The 21,454-nt window shown below is 46.2% G+C and overlaps 1 long non-coding RNA gene across 2 annotated transcripts; it reads right to left on the reverse strand.

Annotated features, from left to right (window-relative positions):
* Nucleotides 1–1,702: 1,702 nt before the first annotated feature.
* LOC133508801 (uncharacterized) lies at nucleotides 1,703–20,777 on the reverse strand. 2 transcript variants are annotated; one of them, XR_009797159.1, is made up of 6 exons: nucleotides 20,411–20,777; nucleotides 18,468–20,142; nucleotides 15,384–16,205; nucleotides 15,226–15,290; nucleotides 15,029–15,136; nucleotides 1,703–4,138 (listed from the first exon to the last, which is right to left on the reverse strand). It is a non-coding gene; the product is annotated as an uncharacterized LOC133508801 (long non-coding RNA). The 2 variants fall into 2 exon arrangements; XR_009797158.1 differs by lacking the exons at nucleotides 18,468–20,142; nucleotides 20,411–20,777 and having other exon boundaries at nucleotides 1,706–4,138; nucleotides 15,384–18,442.
* Between the last annotated feature and the right edge of the window lie 677 nt (nucleotides 20,778–21,454).

Consider the following 21,454-nt stretch of genomic DNA (forward strand, 5'->3'; position numbering starts at 1 on the left):
CTAATTCGCTCCGAGTGAGCGTCCGGAAAGCTCATACGTAGCGTCTGAGTACGATGTGTAACCCGACAAAGGAACTTGCCGTTGGCGGCATAGGCGTGACGAAACCGTTGCGTGGGGAAGTTTGCCGCCCCCAGCTCCTCGACCACGCGGGGATTTATCAGGTTTGCTTCCGACCCAGAATCTATGAAAGCCGTCACAGAGCATGAACGGGAGTCCGTTCCCAAGGTGAGGTGAAGAAGGGACCTCCCTGACCCCGTCGCGGTGTACCGCACACTCACCGGAGTAGCGATCCTGATGTCAGAATGCCCTGGTCGAGTCGGGCAACGGGCGATCAAGTGTCCCAAACGCCCGCAGTAAAAACAGCGTCCCTCTCGTCGCCGACGTAAGCGCTCCTCCGCTGAACTGCCAAGCCCCTCCACTTGCATGGCTTCCGGTGAAGCTGACAACACGGGTGGCCGGGAAACGGAAACAACCGGACTGCGACTCTCCCTCTCCTCCTCCCTCAGGCCCTCCATCTGTCTCTGCACGGTGAGGCGCTGGTCCACCTTGAGGGCCAATGTGATGAGGGAGTTAAGTGAAGGCGGAAGATCCATGGCCACGAGGTGACCACGGATCTGTGGGGACAGTCCCTCGTAAAAAGTGTCATGGAGGGCTTCCTCATTCCAGCGGCTCTCGGCAGCCCGAATCCGGAACTCAATGGCGTAGTCGGACACGCGGCGACGCCCCTGGCGAATTGTCATGAGTGACGACGCCGCCTGGCGTTCCGGAGCCGCATACTGGAACACCTGGGTGAGCGCGCAGACGAAGCTCGCCCATGAGCGGCAGGTCTCCGAGTTATGGCTCCACTCGGCGGTGGCCCATGCCTCCGCCCTCCCTGTCATGTGGGAAATGACGAAGGCGATCCGGGAGCGGTCCGTGGGAAAAGCGGAAGCTTGCAGCTCAAAGTGGAGATCGCACTGCGCCAGGAAGGGCTTGACGTTACCGGAGTCGCCTGAGAACCGCTCTGGTCGAGAGAGCGGAGTGATGGTGGCACGGGGAGGCACAGGAGCGGCCGCGCTAGCTTGGGAGGCTAGCCACGGTTGCAGCTGGGTGCAGAGCTCCTGGATCTGGTGAGTCATACCCTGGAGAGCAGCCTCTTGCTCACCCAGGCGTTTGCCCTGCACTTCCAGCGCACGGCGAATGGCTTCAGAGTCGGCTGGGTCCATGTTCTTGGCTAGATCGTTCTGTCACGGACGAGACTCGGGGGTGGACCCAAATGCACGACTCAGGTGAGAGGAAAGCAGTGCGGAATAAGCCTTTATTCGTTCCAATGTCGGTTACCAGGGAGTCAGTCCAAACAAGCAGCAAGATCAGTAACGGCAGGCTTACGGGGTAGGTCGGGAGACAGGCGTTGGTCGGTTCACGGGAGGTAGACGTCAGGAGTACGGTAGTGCGGGAACGAGGCATGAGAGGCAACGATCTAGCAGAGTCTCTGTCGTCCCCCGGGTCCTATATGTACTGGGTCTAATCGGAGGTCATGAGGCGCAGGTGTGACCCTTCCGATTAGACGGCCACGCCCAGCCCTGGCTGGAATCCAGGATCATGACAGCCGCAACATGTCCTCCTGCGCCCACTGGCGACAAAATATCAGGAAATGTCCTTCATGCTGGGCAAGGCCAAGCCCTTAAACCAGGAGAGCTCTGTGGACTGAATAAGAGTTGGCTGGGTCAATGTCATCGCCAGATTATTCTGTTATGACCAGAACTCGAGGCTGAACCAAATATGCACGACTCACGAGACCAGTAACAGTTCGGGGAGGTTATTTATTCAGTCCAAGGTTGATACACAGACAGGCAGTCCAAACAGGCAACAGTGTTGGATCACTAGACGAAAAACCAAGGTCATCAGTGAAGCAGGGTTCAATACAGAGAGAATCAAAGACAAAGACATGGAATTGCGAGAACATGACATCAAGGTAGAACGATCTAGTGAAGGACCAGACCACACGCATGGCAATTTATCTAAACCGTAATCATCCCAACAAGAAGCAGGTGAGTGTGACAGCTCACTGGAGCAGGTGTGCACTGGGTTGAGGAAGGACACGTCCATGACAAGACCCAGCCTTCGTGATATATACACACTTCAGGGCGTGCAAATGGGCTATTTGTTTAACGGAGTGTGTTAAAAAAAAAAAAGCAGTCTGCTATTGACTTTACAAATTCCAAACAATTTTGTACCATTTTTTTTGTTTCTAGGATTTCACAATCCCGCGACACGGTGGAGTACCTGTAAAGTGTTGGCCTCACAGTTCTGAGGAATGGGGTTCAAATCCTGGCCCTGCCTGTGTGGCATTTGCATGTTCTCCCCATCATTGCGTGGGTTTTCTCCAGGCACTCCGGTTTCCTCCCACATCCCAAAAACATGCATGAATTGGAGACTCTAAATTGCTCCGAGGTGTGATTATCAGTGTGGCTGCAACTGTTATCTATCTCCATGTCCATCTCCATGTGATTGGCTGGCAACCATTTCAGGCTGTACCCTGCCCGATGATGCTGGGATTGGCTCCAGGGCTTCTGCAATCCTGTTGAGGATAAGCGGCTCATAAAATGGATTGGATCTTTGATGGAACAATTTACCAATCCTTTGAATCACAAAACTAATATTTAGTTGTATGACCACAGTTTTGTATGACTACTTCACATCTGTGTGGCATGGTGTCAACTAACTTGTGGCACATTTCAGGTGTTATTCCACTCCAAAATTTCCTACTGACATTCCACAATTATTTACATTTATTGGTTTTGTTTTAGAAACAACACTTTGATGTCACCCCACAATTCTTGATTGGATTTAGGTCCAGGGATTGGGCTGGACTCGTAATGACATTAACTTTGTTGGTTTGGAAACAAGACTTTGCATGTTTACGAGTCTGCTTGGTGTAATTGTCTTGTTGAGATGTAGCGGTCCTGTGAAGAGACATGGATTCACAACGCGATGCCTTTGTCTTTCGGGCACAATGTGCAGTGATGAGGGGGCACTCGCATGCTCTCTGTCAAAGACTGAGACACCAACAATCGATCATCGAGTAATCAGTCACACCAATCGACATCCGATTCGTCGATCAAAGAGAAACAATATTCCTTTCCACTTCTTTGGCATAACAGAAAATAATAAAGATCAGGAAAAAGAAAACATACTTTGCAATACTTAAGCTTCACAGAAAAGATGAAAAGAAAAAAACTTTCAACACAAAGAATTGCTCATTTCACAACACACTCCCCTTCAAAACAGATGCCATCACCGACATTGAACTAAAATAAATCCTCCAATCATCAAAAAAAATTTTTTTTTACATATACATATATCATAAGGCCCATAACAATGTACAATCAAGGCTAAAGCACTCAGTTGTTTCACTAACAGTCCAGAGTATACGCAAGGTGTACATGTATGAAACAAGTGAACTTGTTGAACAGTCATACATTTTTGGCATAGTTCTCAGTTTGACAGAAAGTCCCAAGTACAGAAGCATGTTGTGGCATTCGACTCATCACAGAGTCCAGGATCTGTGTATCGTGCATGTATGCATCATATACAGTCCATGAATGTTTTGTGTAGTGTGTGTGTGTAAACAGTGTATATCTGTACAGGGGAAAAGGGGGATTGGTGTCAAGGAGTTTGGGGGTGTTCTGCATTCAGGACCCGGGCATGGCAGACTGGTAGTTGAAGGAATACTGTGCAGGCATCCACGTACTCGCTGTTGGCATCACTCCATAGGGCACAAGGGGCACTGGAGGGTACCAGTACATGTTACTTGGAGGTCCAGCGCTATAACAGGTCGGGTGGCCAAGCCCATCGTATGTGAAAACCCTCCGAGGTCGTCTCCCTCTAATTGGTCACTGGTAGTGGTGTGCTGCTTGGTTGTTGTCGCTTGGAAGAGATGGTGGCATTACTGGCATTTTTTGTTTGTTGACTGGCTCATGTTTAACTTGCATCTCCTCCTGATCTGGTGTCATGCCTCCATTGAGCACCTGTTCTCGACCCTCAACCTCCTTTATTCATCCTCTCAACTTCCCCATTTTCTTGGGGGTGATATGGTGTTGCATTCACTGACATTTGACGAGTGCGACCGCGCTTGCCCGCCTCCGTGCTCGCAAATCTGCACAGTCGAGCACAAAAAAAATCACATGCGGAAAATTTGTTACGAGCAGACGTTGCAGCACAGCTCTCACATCTTACACGTGGTCCGGGAATGACCTACTAAAGACCAGCGTGTCATCTAAATATGGGATGCAAATTTCATCCCTCAGCCCTTTCAAGCATTCCTCCATACACTGCTGGAAAGCTGCTGGAGTAGTCATCAGGCCAAATGGGATGCAGATCCATTCAAAGAGATCCCAAGGTATAACAAAAATTGTCACAGGTCTGCTCTCATTAGCCATGAATCCCTGATGGTATGCCTTTCCCTGATCTAACAGCGAGAAACAGGAGTTTTCACCAAGACCATACATTATGTCTTCCACACGGGGAATAGGTTGCCCTGAGAGTTTACTTCAGGAAAGTTAATGCACAATCATAGACTCTCATGTTTTTTCCATACACAGACAACTGGTGAGGCATATGGACAATTAGACTTCTGGACCCAGCCCTGTGTGATGAGGTCATACAAGTAATCTTTCATTTCTCTGTACAGTGGTTTAGGCACAGACAGGTATGTCTTTGCAACAGGTTCAGTGTCTTTCGTAGAAATGCTAAGTTGTAGCTTTTGAATGTACCCTATATCATCATCTGTTTTTGAAAATGAAGCCGATTCTTCACTCAACCTCTGGTGAACAATCTCTCTCTTAGGTTCACTGAGGTGACTCAAACTGACTGGTGGGTGCCATTGGTGAGTTGTTTTGTTTTCTTCGAGTCGAATGTGTCTCAAGCAAACAGGAGGTGGAGGTCGAGCGCCCTCTAATATGGAGGCAGGATACAGAGCTTGAATGTTTTGGGCATTACCAATTGACAGTTCTTCCAGCCAACACTATGTTGTAAGCTGTGGGATTTTGTACACATACAATGATAGAGGGCCTGGTGTCTTTATTTACTTTGAAGACAGTGTCACAGATTTGGATTCCCTCTGTCCACTGTATCTTCATGCGGGCTCCGCATCTGAACATGGCACTCTACATTGACAGACGTGTTTTGGAGTTCTGATCCATTCCTTCTAACAGTGTACTTGTTTCTCTCTTCCCCACTTACTCGCTTTACAAAGGCTTGTGCTTGCTCTGGTTCAAGATTGGGAAATGCTGTTCTCACCATTTGTCAGTGGCATTAGATTGTTTTAGTTCATTGTCTGTGATGAACTCAATAACATTAGATCCAATGATTGGTCGGCCAAGCTTGTCACCTTTCATTACGAGAGTAGGGACTTTCACTGGGGTGGTGGGAGCTTCCCCTGGAGCTAAACTAAAGGTTACCTCTACCCAGCCCATATATGGCATGTTCTCCCCATTGGTACTGTCTAAAGGGCCCGCTCTATCCAAAATTTCAGAAATGTCTCTGAGTTTTGTGTCTGTCAGGTGCATTTCCTTCCATACCTCATCAACACTTCCAATCCAGAGTCTCACAAAGCTTGAACCTCTTAACCTTGAATTACACAATAAATCAGACACCTTTTACCAACCAGCCGAGCTACTCAGGGGTTTCTCTTTCTTGGTGATGCAGTGTTCACAGGCATACATGAGGGGCGAGAGAAGACATTTCTGTGGACTTTGTAATTATTAGTATGAGAAAATTTAGAGCAGTAAAGATCCATTTTACATTTAGCACATTGCTTAAATTTTGGAGTCTGTTTTCGGCAGTGTAGACAGTGTTGGAAAATTACTTGGTTACTGGTCACTCCCTGTCTCGTGTAAGTGGCCTCGTTTCGTTTAACTCACCTCCAAACTGTCTCTGCTGTGCCCTCATGCGACATCGTGCTTGGTAGTGTTCACTGCTACCACAGTGGAGTGTGCAGAAATAATCTGTTCCTCGTTGTTAGCAGTTAAGACACTTCTTTATTCGTCCACGGTTTGGTGGTGGAAAGCTACATTGTGGGACAAACCTTTGGTGATATTGGATGGCTCCTTGCTGCCCCGGGCCAGGTGAGGGCCAGTATCTGTGGGGGAAGTTCTGTGTCCGTTGATCTTGGAGTTGTTGCCTCGGTGATTGCTGAGGAGTGTACTGAGGTTGAGAGACATGTGGTGGAGCGATGTGTATGGGATTTGTGGTTGAAATTGTTGGGAGCTGTACTGAGGCTGAGGCTGGCTCTGTGTAGTGGTGTACTGCAGCTGTGGCAACTCCTGCTGGTGCTGCTGCATGGATTCTCTTATTTGGGACACCTCAGCTTTAAGATCTTGCAACATGGGGATCTCGGATCTCATCTCTCCCATCTGAGAGAATACTGGTAGCCCGTGGTGGTCCCAGTAACTTCTTCTTGTGCTGGCTCTCTGTCTCATGGGCACATGCTCTGTTTACCTTCTCCAGTAACAATTCATCAGGGGTCTCACTCTGTTCAAGATAAGGCTGTAGGTCATGTTTTATACTGTTGTTCTGCAGCCCAGTTAACACAGAATGGAGAAACACAGTTTGTACTAGGTCATACTGTACTGTATTTGTACTGAGTCGTATTTCAAACCTGACTCAGACTCTTGCGATGCAAACAGGATTTTCTATCTTGGGTTAAGGGTTTGAATGAGAAAGTTCTGTGGTGTTTCTCTGATGCCCTGGACTTCAGAGGTCAGCTGCTTGTAAAGCTCCGTGGCACTCTTCTCATGATAGTGGAATCAAAGGATTTTTCTGAGGGTGGGGCGCATGAGATTGACTTTAACCTCTAAATAGCTACGAAGTTGCATGCCAGGAGTAATTGCTCATATTAATGCATCAACTGTTGCGAGTTCTGGAACCCCTTTACTTAGGCCATGTCCTATTTAACGGGCTAAACATGAAAAGGTCATACGATCTTTCAGCCCTGGCCCTACGATTTGGCCAGATATTTAAAAGTCTTTGTGCCACACGGCAGGGAGGAAATTCAGGTGTGTGCTCTATGTTGGCATGCTAGGCCCGGCGGTTTGAATTTCTCTGTTTGCGTGCTCTTTGTCATTCTGTTTCTGTTTGGAAGCCAACTGAAGTTGCAAAGTCTCACTCTCCTTCAGCTAATCTTCATTCCTCTCCTTTCCAGTGCGTGCCTCCATCTTTCTAATTGTTCCTCCGCCTGCTCCCTGCTTTCACTGCAGATCACAATATCATCTGCGAACATCATGTTCCAAGGGGATTCCAGTTTAACCTCATCTGTCAGCCTATCCATTACTACCGCAAACAAGAAGGGGCTCAGAGCGGATCCCTGATGCAGTCCCATCTCCACCTTAAATTCTTCTCACACACCTATGGCACACCTCACTGCTCTTCTGCTGCCCTCATACATGTTCTTTACTATGAACATTAGTAAACTCACAATTCCTTGTAACACTAATAACATTGAAAAGAATGAAAAAGAAAGTGCTGTCTTTCAAAATAAACGTGTGCTTCCATGTCGTGTTCATAATATAGTGCAACAACATCACACCGTTACATTGACCACCACTTTTTTGCGCTATATAATGAACATGACCTGTAATTTCTTACATATGAGGTTGACGACATTTCAAAAACATAAGAGTACTCCACAAACAGTATCTAGAGGTGTTACTATGTAATTCCCCTACTACTTACACACAACCCAGCCCAACCAGTCATGAAAACTATCCAACAAAGGATCAAGACAAACATGAGGTGATCAGCCACATGTTTAACCCCATATGCCAAATACACATTTAAAGGCCACGGGACACATAGTATCAAGAAAGTACACCCAAAAAGAGAAAAGACTAAGTCCATCAAAAAAATTGTTCTGTATAGTGCCAGGAATACGCATACACACAAAAAAATTGTAATCTAAATATGGAAACTACTCTTAAAACAATAATCTCGTTTCTTTGTGTGGATTTATACTGAATGAGCCTATTCACCGGCCTAACCGATCTACCTACTCTGGTGCAGATTCTTCCACCCAATAGACCCAGTGGTCATAGCAGAAAACTTCCTCACAGGTACCGCATCTGTACATGATGTCCTAACCGAGAGCGCAGAGCCAGTAACAGCAAACTTGACACGGTAGGTGTCAAAGGGTTGGTCAGACAACAGGCAACTGTCAGAACTTGGTTTAACAAGCATAATGTTATGGGGATGTTTCTCCTGCTATGGTGTTGGGCTCATTTTATTGCAAACCAGCGATCGTGGACCAGTTTAGATGTCAAAATACTTGAAAAGGTCATGTTGCTTTATGCTGGAGAGTACATGCCCTTAAAATAGGTGTCTCTGTAGTGAAATGAGGTTATAAGTGTTTTTTCTTTTCATCTTTTCTGTGAAGCTTAAAGGGCCACTGTCATAAAATGCATGATTTTTAGTATGTTATTAATGAAAAAACGGCAGCCGACATGGACCCATGCGTTTTTTTCACCACAAAACGTGATTTTGACGTTTTCAGCTTTTTGTAACTCCCGCCATGAAAATCCTCTTGAGAGATTTGTTTTTGAGAAGACCCAGGAAGTGACATTACATCCCAGGACCGCCCTTAAATGGACTTGTTTGTTTCTTCTAGTTTTACCTCCGGGAAGGTAGCTTGTTGTTCCTTCGTGTTTGCCAAAATGCCAGCTCGTTGCATTACTGGACATTGCTTGAACACTCGGGAGGATGGATTTACCCTTCATAAGTTTGCAAGAGACCCGGTTCTTCGTGAAAAATAGATTGCACGAGTGCAAAGGACGAGAGCTTCGTGGGTTCCAAATGACAGGTAGATACCGAGGGTGTACGACTTCAAATACTTGGGGTCAACAATACAGTGCAATGGTGAGTGTGGTAATGAATGGTAATGGTGAGTGTAGTAATGAAGCAAAGAAACGGATCCAAGCGGGGTGGAACAGCTGGCGGAAGGTGTCTGGTGTTCTATGTGACAGAAGAGTCTCCACTAGGATGAAGGGCAAAGTTTATAAAACAGTGGTGAGGCTGGCCATGATGTATGGATTAGAGATTGTGGCACTGAAAAAAACACAAGAAGCAGAACTGGAGGTAGCAGAAATGAAGATGTTGAGGTTCTCGCTCGGAGTGAGCAGGTTGGATAGGATTAGAAATTAGCTCATTAGAGGGACAGCCAAAGTTGGATATTTTGGAGACAAGGTAAGACTCTTTTAACCTCCAAGACATTATCAGCCAGCTCATCCTTAAAAATAACTTCTACTCCATTTCTCTTCCCATCTCCTCCATGGTAGAATAATTTGAACCCTGGCCCTAAACTCCTAGCCTTACTACCTTTCAGCCTTCTCTCTTAGATGTACAATAGAGCAACCGTTCTCTTAATCATCATGTCAACCAATTACTGAGCGTTTCCTGTTGTAGTCCCAACATCCAAAATCCCTACACACAGTTATAGGCTCTGTGCATTCTTCTTCTTCTGCCAACAAATCTGCTTTCCTCCTCTTCTGTGTCTCCGACTCACAGTAGCTGAATTTCCACTGACGCCCTGCAGGTTCACAGTGCATGACCGATCCGGTATGGTATTCTTTAGATGAACGCTCATATTTGTTTGGCAAAGTTTTCAGCTGGATGTCTTCCCTGATGCAACCCTCTGCTTTTATTTGGCCTTGGAACGGGCCTACAGATTGCATTGGCTTGTGCCCCCCAGAGGGCTGCATTATGGTACATATCATACATCACTATGTTAATATTGCTTTCATTATTTGCGGGGGTCAAAGGAACGTAACCCCCGCAAATAAAGGGGGAGCACTTTATTGGCTTTTATTTTTATGTATGCATATCTGAATTGGTTTGGGAACTTGCCAAGTAGCAAAACGGATCAATTTTAAGTTTCAAGTTGTTTGTGCTGTCGATATCATGACATGTCCTTTAAGTGGGATAATAGTGCCATTTTTATGTTACGAGGAGTGCTTTCTGGAGTTTAGGATGTGTTGGAATGTTTTATACCAAAGGAAATGTCTTTTAAACAGCCAGAACAGTCCATTTCCGATCAATTCAGTTCAATGACAAGTACAGTACACTGATCTGGATAAAGGACAATCTTCAGATTCCTGTAAAATGTCCTTCGAAGCAGCAAATGTTTTTTTTTTTTTAATGGTGTTTTGTCTCTTCTATACATCTCCAATTCAGAATAGATCATCAGGGACTCATATCAGGCGTGTGGCCAGGCCACTACCATGTGCGCAGCTGCCTCTGGAAGCAGCCTCTCACCTGCAGTTCATTGTCGCTAATTATTCGATGCATGTAAGCCTTGTGTGTTGTATTGTTAGTTGCCAGTTTGTTGAATGGATTAGTCTGCGTGAGTATATGAGCCTCTTGTTGTGTAGTCACCTCATTGTCACGCCCAGCATTCCTGTGTCACCATAGCTAAGTCAAGTCTTGTTTTTGATGACTTGTTATCCAACCTCGTTCTCATGTTTTTGGACCACGACTTTTGCCCCATGTTTTTCTGCCTTTTCCTTATTTTTTTGACTGCTTACCTGTGTATGACGTCTGCCTGGAAGAAAACATCCCTCAACATCATGTTACTGCCTCGGAGTCCTGCATTTGTGTCCTATCCCATGTCGCATGCTCGTGACTGAACGAAGTGGCCAGAACAGGACCCAGTTAGAAAAATGGGGAATCGCTAGTCTGCCTCCCAGCCTACTCAGCCTGCCAACCAAGCGTCCCCTGTCCGAGTGGGGTCTGTCTTTTTGTCCTCTGCTTCCTTGTCACCTGCCCAACCCGCATGTGATGATTATCCTCCATGCCCGAGACGTTCACTGCGATGTTTTATGAGACTCTGATTTTTCTGATTTTGAGGATTAACTTGACTTATATGACCGGTTGCCCGATTCTGACTCAGATACCCTACCTATTTTTAGCCCAAGTCAATTTGTGTCAGTTCTCCCCGTTTTGAGCCCCCGTCTGCTTCAGTCAAAGTCCTTTTCCTCCGACCTTTTCTGAGGCACCCGTTTTTGCGATTTATCCAGGACCTCTGCATTGTGGCCTGCGGAGGGTTCCAAGTAGAGCTCATCTCCCACTTCTCTCTGCCCAAGCCACACCAAGCAAAATCCGCCTGTAAGTCAACTCGTTCTATATCACCCATGTTTCCCAGTTCACCTTCCTGAGTCTGTGTGCACTCTGCCACTTGGGAATCCTATCCTACCAAGCCTCAATGGCAGCAGGCTGAGGAGCCCCCTGCAGAGCCCCAGCCGCCTCTCGCTCTTGTCTCGGTGACGCCTGATACCCAGCTGCCTCACGCTCACGTCTTGCCAGAGCCTGACCACCAGCTACCTCTCGATCATTTTTCGGCGAAGCCTGACCCCCATTCGCCGCTTGCTCACGCCTCGGCGGAGCCTGACCTCGAGCCAGATTTCGCTCATGCCTCGGTGGAGCCTGACCCCCAGCCGCCTCTCGCACATGCCTCGGTGGAGCCCGACCCCAAACCGCTTCTTGGTCACGGCTCAGTGGAGCCCGATCTCAAGCCGCCTCTCGCCCACGCCTCGGCAGTGCTCGACACCCAGCCGCCTCTGGCCCTCACCTCAGTGGCGCTCGATGCCCTGCAGCATCTCACCCATGCCTCGCCGGCGCTCGACCCCCGGCTCCCTCCCACCCATGCCTCGGTGGCGCTCAACCCCTAGCTGCCTCCCACCCATGGTTCTGCGATGCTGGACCCCCAGCCCCTCCCACCCACACCTTTGTGGTACTCGACAAGTGGCAGCAGCTATCACCTGTCAACCACGCTTCGGTGGTGCTTGACCAGCAGCAGCTGCCACTTCTCGACCATGCCTCAGCCGTGCTCGACCAGTAGCAGCCGCCGGCTCTCGACCATGCCCCAGTGGACACGTCTTCGAGACTACCGGCAGAAAATCAGGAGATGAGGAAGCTGACAAAAAGTGGGCCCTTCAACGACTGGAGGATTTGATAGGACACCTTCGATATGGTCCTCTACACAGACGGATCAGCAATGAGCGATACTGGAACAAGCGGTGGAATCGTCATCACCACTGACCATCTAAGCCCACCGCTCCTTCACCATTCCAAAAGGCCGATGGTGTTTCTCCTTCCAGGCGCAGATCAAACCAATGCTCAAGGCATTACAAATCATCTGGCCGACAACACCATCCTGAAAGCCCGAGTGGTCAGTGACAGTCTTTCCTGCCTCCTTCAGATCCAGACGATGTACCCGTCGAAAATCCTCAAGAACAACAATGAACAAAATATCCTCATACTCCCGTCAGAGCTCACGGAGCATGGGTGCCAGGTGACCTTCACTTAGTGCCCTAGTCATTGCGGTATGGTCGACAAGGAGCTAACAGATTCTGAGGCTTAAGATGGACCGGTTGCGGACCAAACTGAAGTCAACCACCATTACGACATGGTAAAACCAATGATCCTTGGGGCGGCCTGGCGTCCCATGAACGAGCGCAGCGAATCTATAGCGACCGAGGCAGCTGGATGGACCGCCAAGTAGAAATGACCTAAGGACGCAAAGACCAAGTGACATTGAGTCGGCTCCGGTCACCCCTCCCCGAAGTAGTGGTTGGCCAAGATCATTGTTGCATGGAGCTGTAGTGCTACAACCTGTGAGGGAGGGACAGGACAAGGACAAGAGAACCAAATGGGACAAGGGTCGTGAACTCAGCTGTACAACTGAAGTTTAGTGGGATTAACTATGTAAATTATAAAGGTTTATAGGACGAGAGTGTGAGTGAGGAGATACATAAACAATTTGCATATTCATTAGTTATTTATCACAATATGTGTGACCCCTAAAGACAGTGAAAGAGTCCCAGGGGTGTGTGCCTGCCGACACGCACAAGTGAATTGACACCATTTTACATGCACAAAGACTGACAGAAGTGTTTTGTAATGGCTGTGCACCATGGAGTCTGAGGCAGGATCAGGCCGAATGGTTCTCCTGAGCGGATCCTGGCGGACACGACAAGTCCCACACCGAGAGACCCAGGGTGTCCACCATCTCCATCGAGGTATCACAACAACTGGTCACTGGGTGGAGGCCGCAGGGACCCAATGCCATCCCCCCACCCAACAGAAGAGGGCTGCTCCACCCAGACTGCAGCGGGACACAAGGAACTGAGAGAAGAGAAGGAAGCAGGCCTGAAGGCCAGCACAGTCCCCACCCATAGCCTGTATGGGGTAATCAGGTGGCCATTAGCTGGCCTCACACCGGCACCCCCGGAATATATGCGAGTCACCATCACACCAACATTACTCCCCGGGTGGTCATGCCTGTGGCTCATCTCCATCCCCAGGATTGGGAAGGAGTGAAGAAAGTCCCACCCCAACAGACACCAAAACCGCAAACCCAAGGATGAGAGAAACAGATCCCGACTTCCTGCACGGGTCCTCTTACCATGCAAACTGATCTAAAATGTGTGGGAAAAGAAAAATAGATAAATATATAAATACAGTGGTACCTCTACTTATGAAATTAATCTGTTTGAAAGTCGTTTCTCAACATGAAACGTTCGTAAGTAGAAACACATTTTACATGTAAATAGCCTAATCCGTTCCAAGCCCCCTGACTCCACACAACGAGGGCTGGAATTGAACCCAGGTCCTCAGAACTGTGAGGCCAACACTTTCCAGCTGTGCCACTGTGCTGCTCAGACACAACTTAATTCAACTAAAATTAATAAATTGTGCATTGTTGAGAAAGAGGAGTAGGGTGAATCTGGTCCCCCTTGATTTTAAAAACTTGAGTCTTTTGAACTTAACTTTTTTTCTAGCGTGAGGCTTGATATTAAAAGTAAAATGGTGAAATTCGGATGAAATATTTCAATGTTTAGGGGTTCCTCATCGCGATGGAAATCTCAACATTGCATCAGTCAAATTGACACATTAAAGCCTATATTTCTACTCGCATCAGTGGACTGCAAGCAATAAAATATCCGTGATTTCATAAAAAAATATCCATAAGGAAAGATTAAGATGTATTCGTAAAACATTCATCCATCATTCAACATCCATCATTCAAAACATACATCCTGAAATGTACCTACAGAACGCTGCAATGTTACATTTTTTTCAGTTTGTCTACAGTATACAAATGCAAATACCAATTTTCAATTTTGGTTTTCATTTTCTTCCATTGGTTTGGTACAGCTTTCCTGTTATTTTCCACAACCTGCAAAATATTTTGGTAGTTTTTTTCCATTTTAGCGGATTTTAGAAATTCGGCAGCTAGTTTTACACCTCTTTCGGCGCTGTCATTAGTCACCCTCAGGTTTCGGACAACAGATTGATGTTTTCAGTAGTTTTCCATTGACTGCGATTGTTCAGGATCTTCGTGAAGAAAATCAGTGTATATATCAAGTAATTCAAAGAATTTCCACGAATCGCATGAACACAAATCTTTCAACTTTGTATGTTCAGGGTCAAAACGGGGGAAAATTGGTTTCCCGTAACCAGTCCCGTGCCGACTCTCGTTATGTAGTTTCTTTGGTAATGAGATTCTGCTATTTCACGTTTCTCTGTCTTGCCGAGACTGTCACTGAAGAGACTGAGCGGAATCATTTCTGGCACCAAGTACCAGTAGAGATTCATGAAACCGTTCAAAATGGCTTTAGCTATCACTGGATCAATATCCACAAATTTTGTAAAATTTTTAACCAATTGTAAATTATTGATTGGCGCTTCCGAGCTAATTGGATGAACATGAACCACCACGGCACATAAATGTGTGTCACAAAAGTCACAAATCTTGCTACTTTCTCCATGACAGACTTTGATAAGAGTCTATCCTTCTAATCGGCGACGGAATTTTTTAAAAGAATCATTTTGATTGCATACAAAAGTTTCGCCATCCAGCGAGCTTTGTGTGTCGCACCGGGTTTCTGAAAGTTGGATGTATTGTCCTCTCCTAGGTTAACTAAAACCAAGTCTAGCAGTTCTAGGTAGTCGCCTCGCGGTAACAAGTTCACAGCAGCCGAGTTGGGGTTACCCATACCTGTCTTGATGGTTGTCAGAAGTTCAATTACATGATGTCGCTGCTCCAGGATCCGAACTGCTGTCTCTCGTCAGCTCAGCAGTCAAATCCAGTTCGGAGAACCTGTCCCTGAATTTCGTAAACAATGACACGTCTTTGCTTTTCGATACTTCCACACCCAGAGCATCACAAGCCTTTGTGAATAAGATTTCACCCACATGTCTTCGACAGGTGCAGCACAACAGAGCTTCCCCGAGGTTTTCCTGGATGCAAATGCGGCCACCTGTGAGATGTCTTGTATTAGCACTGTTGGTATCAAATACCATAACTGAAATATTGGCACTACAGTTCCATGTCTCCGCTAGATCGAGCGTACCTTTAGAAAGAAGATCTCCAGCTCTTTCTGAAGACTTTACAGGAAGGGCAGGAACACAGAGCAATTTGATCTCAGCCACGCCCGAAATAAACACGGGAAGACGATCATCCTTTGCGTATTTATCAGGTAACGTCTCCATTAGTTTGTCATCCCAGTAAATTGCCTGAGGTCCGTCTGGATTCTCTCAGCAATGTTGGCGGGCGCGTCCTTCCGGTACCGGTAGGACTGTACCGGGTTCAAGTTTTCTGCAGATGTAGCGCCATCACATGAGCTGATGAGAGATTCTACAGTTGCCGCGAGCGCAGTAGGAGAAATATTGTTCCTCATTCCCGTTGAAATTTGATAAAGATATATTACTATGTTAGTTATCATGATAAAAGTATATCATGACTACTATAGTTGCTGTTAGGATTGTTTTATCATGCGTTTGTTTCTGGTAGTCTTAGTCTGAATTGCTCTCTTTGTGAGCTGTGTGCGTGTCTTGAAGTGTGACCCAGTGACACCTGGGAGGCTATGCCCCCCTGCCGACCTCAAGCTGATGCACCTGAACAATGGGAAGCGATGTCTCCATCCTGGCCTCAGCAAGTTCCCCTTCTGATCTTAAGCAGATACTCCTCAACATTGGGAGGCGATAACGTCCTTCTACTGCAGGAGGATACCCCCAAATGCCATAAACATGTCTTTAAACAATGCCTTGCTTTTTCTCTTGTGGGTTTATCAGGACACTCAGGCCTTTAAGAAACATGTACCTTAGTGTTTGTGTGCTGTTGGTGTAGCCATCTGTGTCAGCATTTTCACTGTGGAACCATGTAACCCTTTGACCTGAGAATGCAATAAAAAAGAGCAGACAGGGACTACCACTTTGGCAATCTGAGGTAGCGCACTCTCACAGTGTGTCCTCCGTCTGTCCCGTGCACGAAAAGACAATCTTGGTTGGTTTGAGTTCACTCTCTACAGTCCTCAGGCTTGTCTTAGCTGTTTTTCTAGGAACATCTCTGACATTCTAAAACTTGGTCCTTCGAGCCGGATGACAACGTTTTCTTTTCGGCGGATGATTGACGACGACTGAGATCGGTGCACCATCCGAGTCTCCAGGAGACCCGGAAAGTCCTCCTTTCCACGAGGCCAGCCCTCGGACATCCTCCGCCGGGAGAACACAAACGTCATCCTATGAATTGCATGTGTCTCAACCAACGGAGATTGTCAGAGGTCAGTGTTTGCATTACACTTGGAAAAGTAGTACCGTATATGTTGTCGAAAAACTAGTATAGCTCCTATTTTTCGCAGGTCAGTGTTTTTATAACACTTGGAAAAAATAGTGTACAATATCTAGTCGAAAGACTAGTATTTTTCCTATTTTTCGCGGGTCAGTGTTTGCATAACACTTGGAAAGATAGTGCGAATATCTAGTCGAAAGACTAGTATATTTCCTATTTTTCAAAGGTCAGTGTTTCTAGAACACTTAGGAGAAATAGTGCAGAATATCTAGTCGAAGGACTAGTATATTTTCCATTTTTCAGGAGTCAGTGCTTGTACAACACTTGGAAGAGTAGTACAGAATATCTAGTCGAAAGACTAGTATATTTCCTACTTTTCATGGGTCAGTGTTTTTATAACACTTGGAAAAATAGTACAAAATATCTGGTTGAAAGACTAGTATATTTTGTATTTTTCAGGAGTCACTGCTTGTACAACACTTGGAAAAGTTGAAACTCTTAGTTTCAGGACACAGAAATTGATCAGTCTGTGTGAGTGAATGTGTATAGAGTGAATGTCCAAAGTTTGATAAATCTAAAACTGACTGAGGATCGTGAGTAAAAACACCCAGGTAATACCCGCTCCGAATTGGGAGTAGAAGCTTGGTATTCAACCCGAAGTCAGGCACTTTGAATTTTTCTCAAAACTGAGGAACCATATCTAGACGTTTATAATAAATAAGACCATCAGAAATGGCGGCAATGTCGACCAAAAATTCCAACCGTCCACTTTACGATGTTGAAGTAAAGGAAAAATGTCGTTGAGCTGAAATTGATTTCAAGGGAACAACAAAATTCACCCAAAAGTGGCAGAAAAAGTATGGATTTTCTGGAAATGTAGACAACTGTGAAGAATTGGACAAACTTCTCAGTAAATTATCTATTAAAGACGGGCAGAAGAGAAAAGACAATACCCACTGTAATACAGTGGTTTTATTGTAAGGCCCTTCTTGATAGGGCCAGAGAAATTCAAAGTCCTAAAATTGAAATAAATTAATTAAATAAATAAATTATGAACGCGTTGAGCAAAAAAAAAAAAAGAAGAAAAAAGCAGAGCGTCCTGTAGTAAACATTAACTTTACAGGAAAGCTTTGTGACACAAAAGAGGGACCACATAACGGGAGTAACAAAAAACCTCAATTTGACGTGTTGAAATTATCACCCAAAAAGCAAAAGTGGTTCAGAGAAGGCAAGTGTCTTAACTGCGGCAAAGACGGTTATCATGCTCGCTATTGTAAAGCCAAGGCTAAGCCTAGTCGACGCCGTGTTGACGATTCATCTGATGATGAACGACAAGGCTGGGACTCCAGAGGGGCCGCGGATCGCAGATTGGTTACCAACCCTCTGAACTCCTCCGATAGCGACAATGATGAAAATGTCGAAGAAGACATTAAACACACGTTCGACCTCGAAAATTATTTAATGCGTCATAAGACTGAACCCATGATGAAACCAGAATTAACTTTACTCGTCCAGGGAAAACCAACCGTTTTCCAAGTTGATACGGGCGCTGAGTTGACCGTTTTAGGAAAGTGGGACCCCGCGACAGTTAAACCAAGCCGAAAAAAAAGGTTTACATGCGCGGAGCTCATGGTTTAATTCAACCCTTAGTTTTGTCCCGTACTATCGAGTTGCGGAGTCCCGATGACCCAAATAAAAAGGCGAATGTGGAAGCAGTTCTACAGCCACGGATGCCCCCTCAATTTATTAGGTCGCGACGCATTAACACAATTAGAGATTAGCATCGCAATTAATAAACAGGGGCGAATGGAAGCTAACATCCAAATTCAAGAAAATGGGGCACATTATTATTGGTCGCTGGATTTACCTGAAGAGGAATGTGGCGTTTGTCATGATCCTGCCGCTTCAGCACGAGCTGTGCGGCTGCACTGATTGGGAGGCACACACCTGTGCCTCATGCGGCCTGATCATCCCCCGTATATATAGGACCCGGTGACGACTGGTCCTCCGCCAGTTCGTTGAGCTTTATGTCCCGTTCCAGCACTCTCGTATTCCTGACTGAACCTGTGTGTACCGACCTCCGTCCGTTCTCCGACCAACCTTGTAAGCCTGATTCCTTGACACTTCTGCCTGCATTGTTTCCCCGTGCACCGGACTGCCTGCTCGATCCCCGAACTCTGCATACAATAAACGTGTCTCTTCTTGAACTACCTTGCGTCTTCCGAGTTCCCGCATTTGGGTCCCACTCTCGTTTCCGATGGGACGTGACAGCGTTGAAAATTTATTAAAAGTAGCTCATGGGAGGGTCCGGCCGGGAGGCGACATGCAGTACCGAAATAATTTACATGTCACCATTAAGTACAAAGAATCCCCGGGCCCTGATCCAGACTACACCAAATTGTTTTTGGAATTGGCTGAACAAGAAGTGCAGATCAATTACATTTATTGGAAAGGAAGGTGGTGTTTTGCGACTGTCAGACTTACCGCGGAAGTGAAAGCGCTGCTCCCTCCCGGGGAGCATCCACACATTTCACTTGCGAAGCCAAAACAATGTGACTGGAGGGACATAAACAATTTCGCCGGAACGATTCCACACGAAATTTGGGTCCCATCACAAAACTTCGACAGCGTTGAAGAAACAGAATCAGGATGGTTCCGATTGCGTGTTCGATGGAATTTTGATACGTTTGCACGAGTCCACGACTGCTGATTAGCCGAAGTTTATGTGCTGACCCCTGTTGAAGAGGATGCCATTTGTCATCTCCCAGCCGGGCTGTGGAGCACTGGACCTGCTGATGTTGGACTCATGACAAACACACCACCAGTAATTATACAGGGAAAAACGGAACATCGTTCGATAATTCGACAATTCCCTCTGAAAAAAGACGCTGAAATAGGCGTCCAACCCGTAGTTAACGAATTAAAAAAGGCAGGAATTTTACGCGCGTGCCCAAACTCGCCTTGTAATGCGCCTGTATATCCAGTCCGAAAAGCATACTATAACAAATGGAGATTAATTCAAGATTTGCGTGCAGTAAAACAAGCAGTACAATCGCGTGCGCCAAATGTTCCTAATCCACACACTCTTTTGAACTCATTCCAACCGGGAACCAGGTGGTTTTCGGTGGTGGACCTGAGTAATTTCTTTTGGAGTATCCCTGTCCATCCTGACAGCCAATACTGGTTCACGTTTACGTTCGAAGGTGAGAAATTAACGTTCACAAGGTTATCCCAGGGATTTTGTGACTCCCCAACAATTTTCTCAGAAGCAATCACAAGGTGTTTGGCCTCATTTAATGTCCCACACAAGAGCCAAATTTTGGTATATGTGAATGACATTTTAGTGGCCTCAAACACACAAGAGCAATGCAAAATCGATACATTAGCGTTACCGCAATATTTGTATGACACAGGAAATAAAGTTTCAAAAGACAAAATACAATTATGGAAACAAGAAGTAACCTATCTAGGACACATTTTGACTGAGCAAGGATACATTGTCAGTGACAAACAAAAACAAGCCGTCGCCAAGTCTCCAAAACCTGTAACAAAAAACCACATGATGTCATTTTTGGATCTTTGCGATTATTGTCGTGCCTGGATTGCAAATTACTCAGAAATCACACGACCATTGCTGAACATAATTTATGATAAAACAATGAAATTACAAGACAAAATTGAATGGACGCCAGAAGCTGACAAAGCTTTTGATCTTGTCAAAAGAGAACTCAACGATTCAGCTGTGCTAGCACTACCAAATTATGACAGGCCATTTGAGCAGACAGTGACTGCAAAAAACGGGTTCATGACCTCAGTGGTGCTGCAGAAACACGGAGGAAAAATGAGACCAGTTGCATAATATTCGCAACAATTGGATTCCGTAACACGAGCCACTCCAGAGTGTGTTCAGGCAGTGCTGGCCGCTGCTCTGGCTGTTGAGGCGTCTGCGGAAGTAGTGTTGTTCCATCAGTTAACACTCAAAGTGCCACACGCAGTTTCAGTCCTTCTACTGGAAACAAAAATGACATTTTTGTCACCAGCACGGCACTTACATTGCACCGCGACATTGTTATCACAGGGACACATAACAATTGTAAGATGTGGGGGACTGAATTCAGCGACACTTTTACCCACACCAGCAGAGGGCACTCCACACGACTGTGGAAGCCACGTCCAAATTTCCACCAAACCACGACCTGATCTAATGGACACTCCCCTCCTGACTGAAGAGGTTGTTTTTGTTGACGGATCAGCAAGCTAAGGGGAAGACGGCCGCAACAGGGTGGGATTTGCAATAACGACACAAACTAAGGTCTTGTTTCAAGCAACACTCAACTCTGTGTGTTCGGCACAGGCAGCAGAATTGTCTGCACTGATCCAGGCTTGTAAGATGTTTTCCAAGGAACGTGTTACAATCTGGACTGACAGCCAATATGGCTGGGGCTCAGTTCATGTGTATTGTCAACAATGGTCAAATTGGGGCTTTACTAGCACAACAGGTAAAGAGGTTGCTCACAAGGCACTTCTCCAGCAGTTACTGGACGCAGCACAACTGCCGGACAAAGTAGCCATTTGTAAATGTGAAGCTCACTTAGCAGGAAATTACTCAATCACAATTGGTAACGGACTAGCTGATCAAGCAGCCAAGGCTGCAGCCCAAGGATTCCCCATGGTTGACCCAGCACTGGTGAAAGACGTAACAAAAACGCAGTAAATCATGACATTTTGATTTCACGTCAGAAAAAAAGCACCACTCACTGAACGCACACATTGGGAGGACAAAGGTGTGAAAATTGACAAGGACGGGGTTAGTAAATTGGCCGATGGAAAACCCTGGCTGCCAAAATCATTGTT

This window comes from Syngnathoides biaculeatus, chromosome 11 (genome assembly GCF_019802595.1).
Source record: "Syngnathoides biaculeatus isolate LvHL_M chromosome 11, ASM1980259v1, whole genome shotgun sequence".
NCBI lineage: Eukaryota > Metazoa > Chordata > Actinopteri > Syngnathiformes > Syngnathidae > Syngnathoides > Syngnathoides biaculeatus.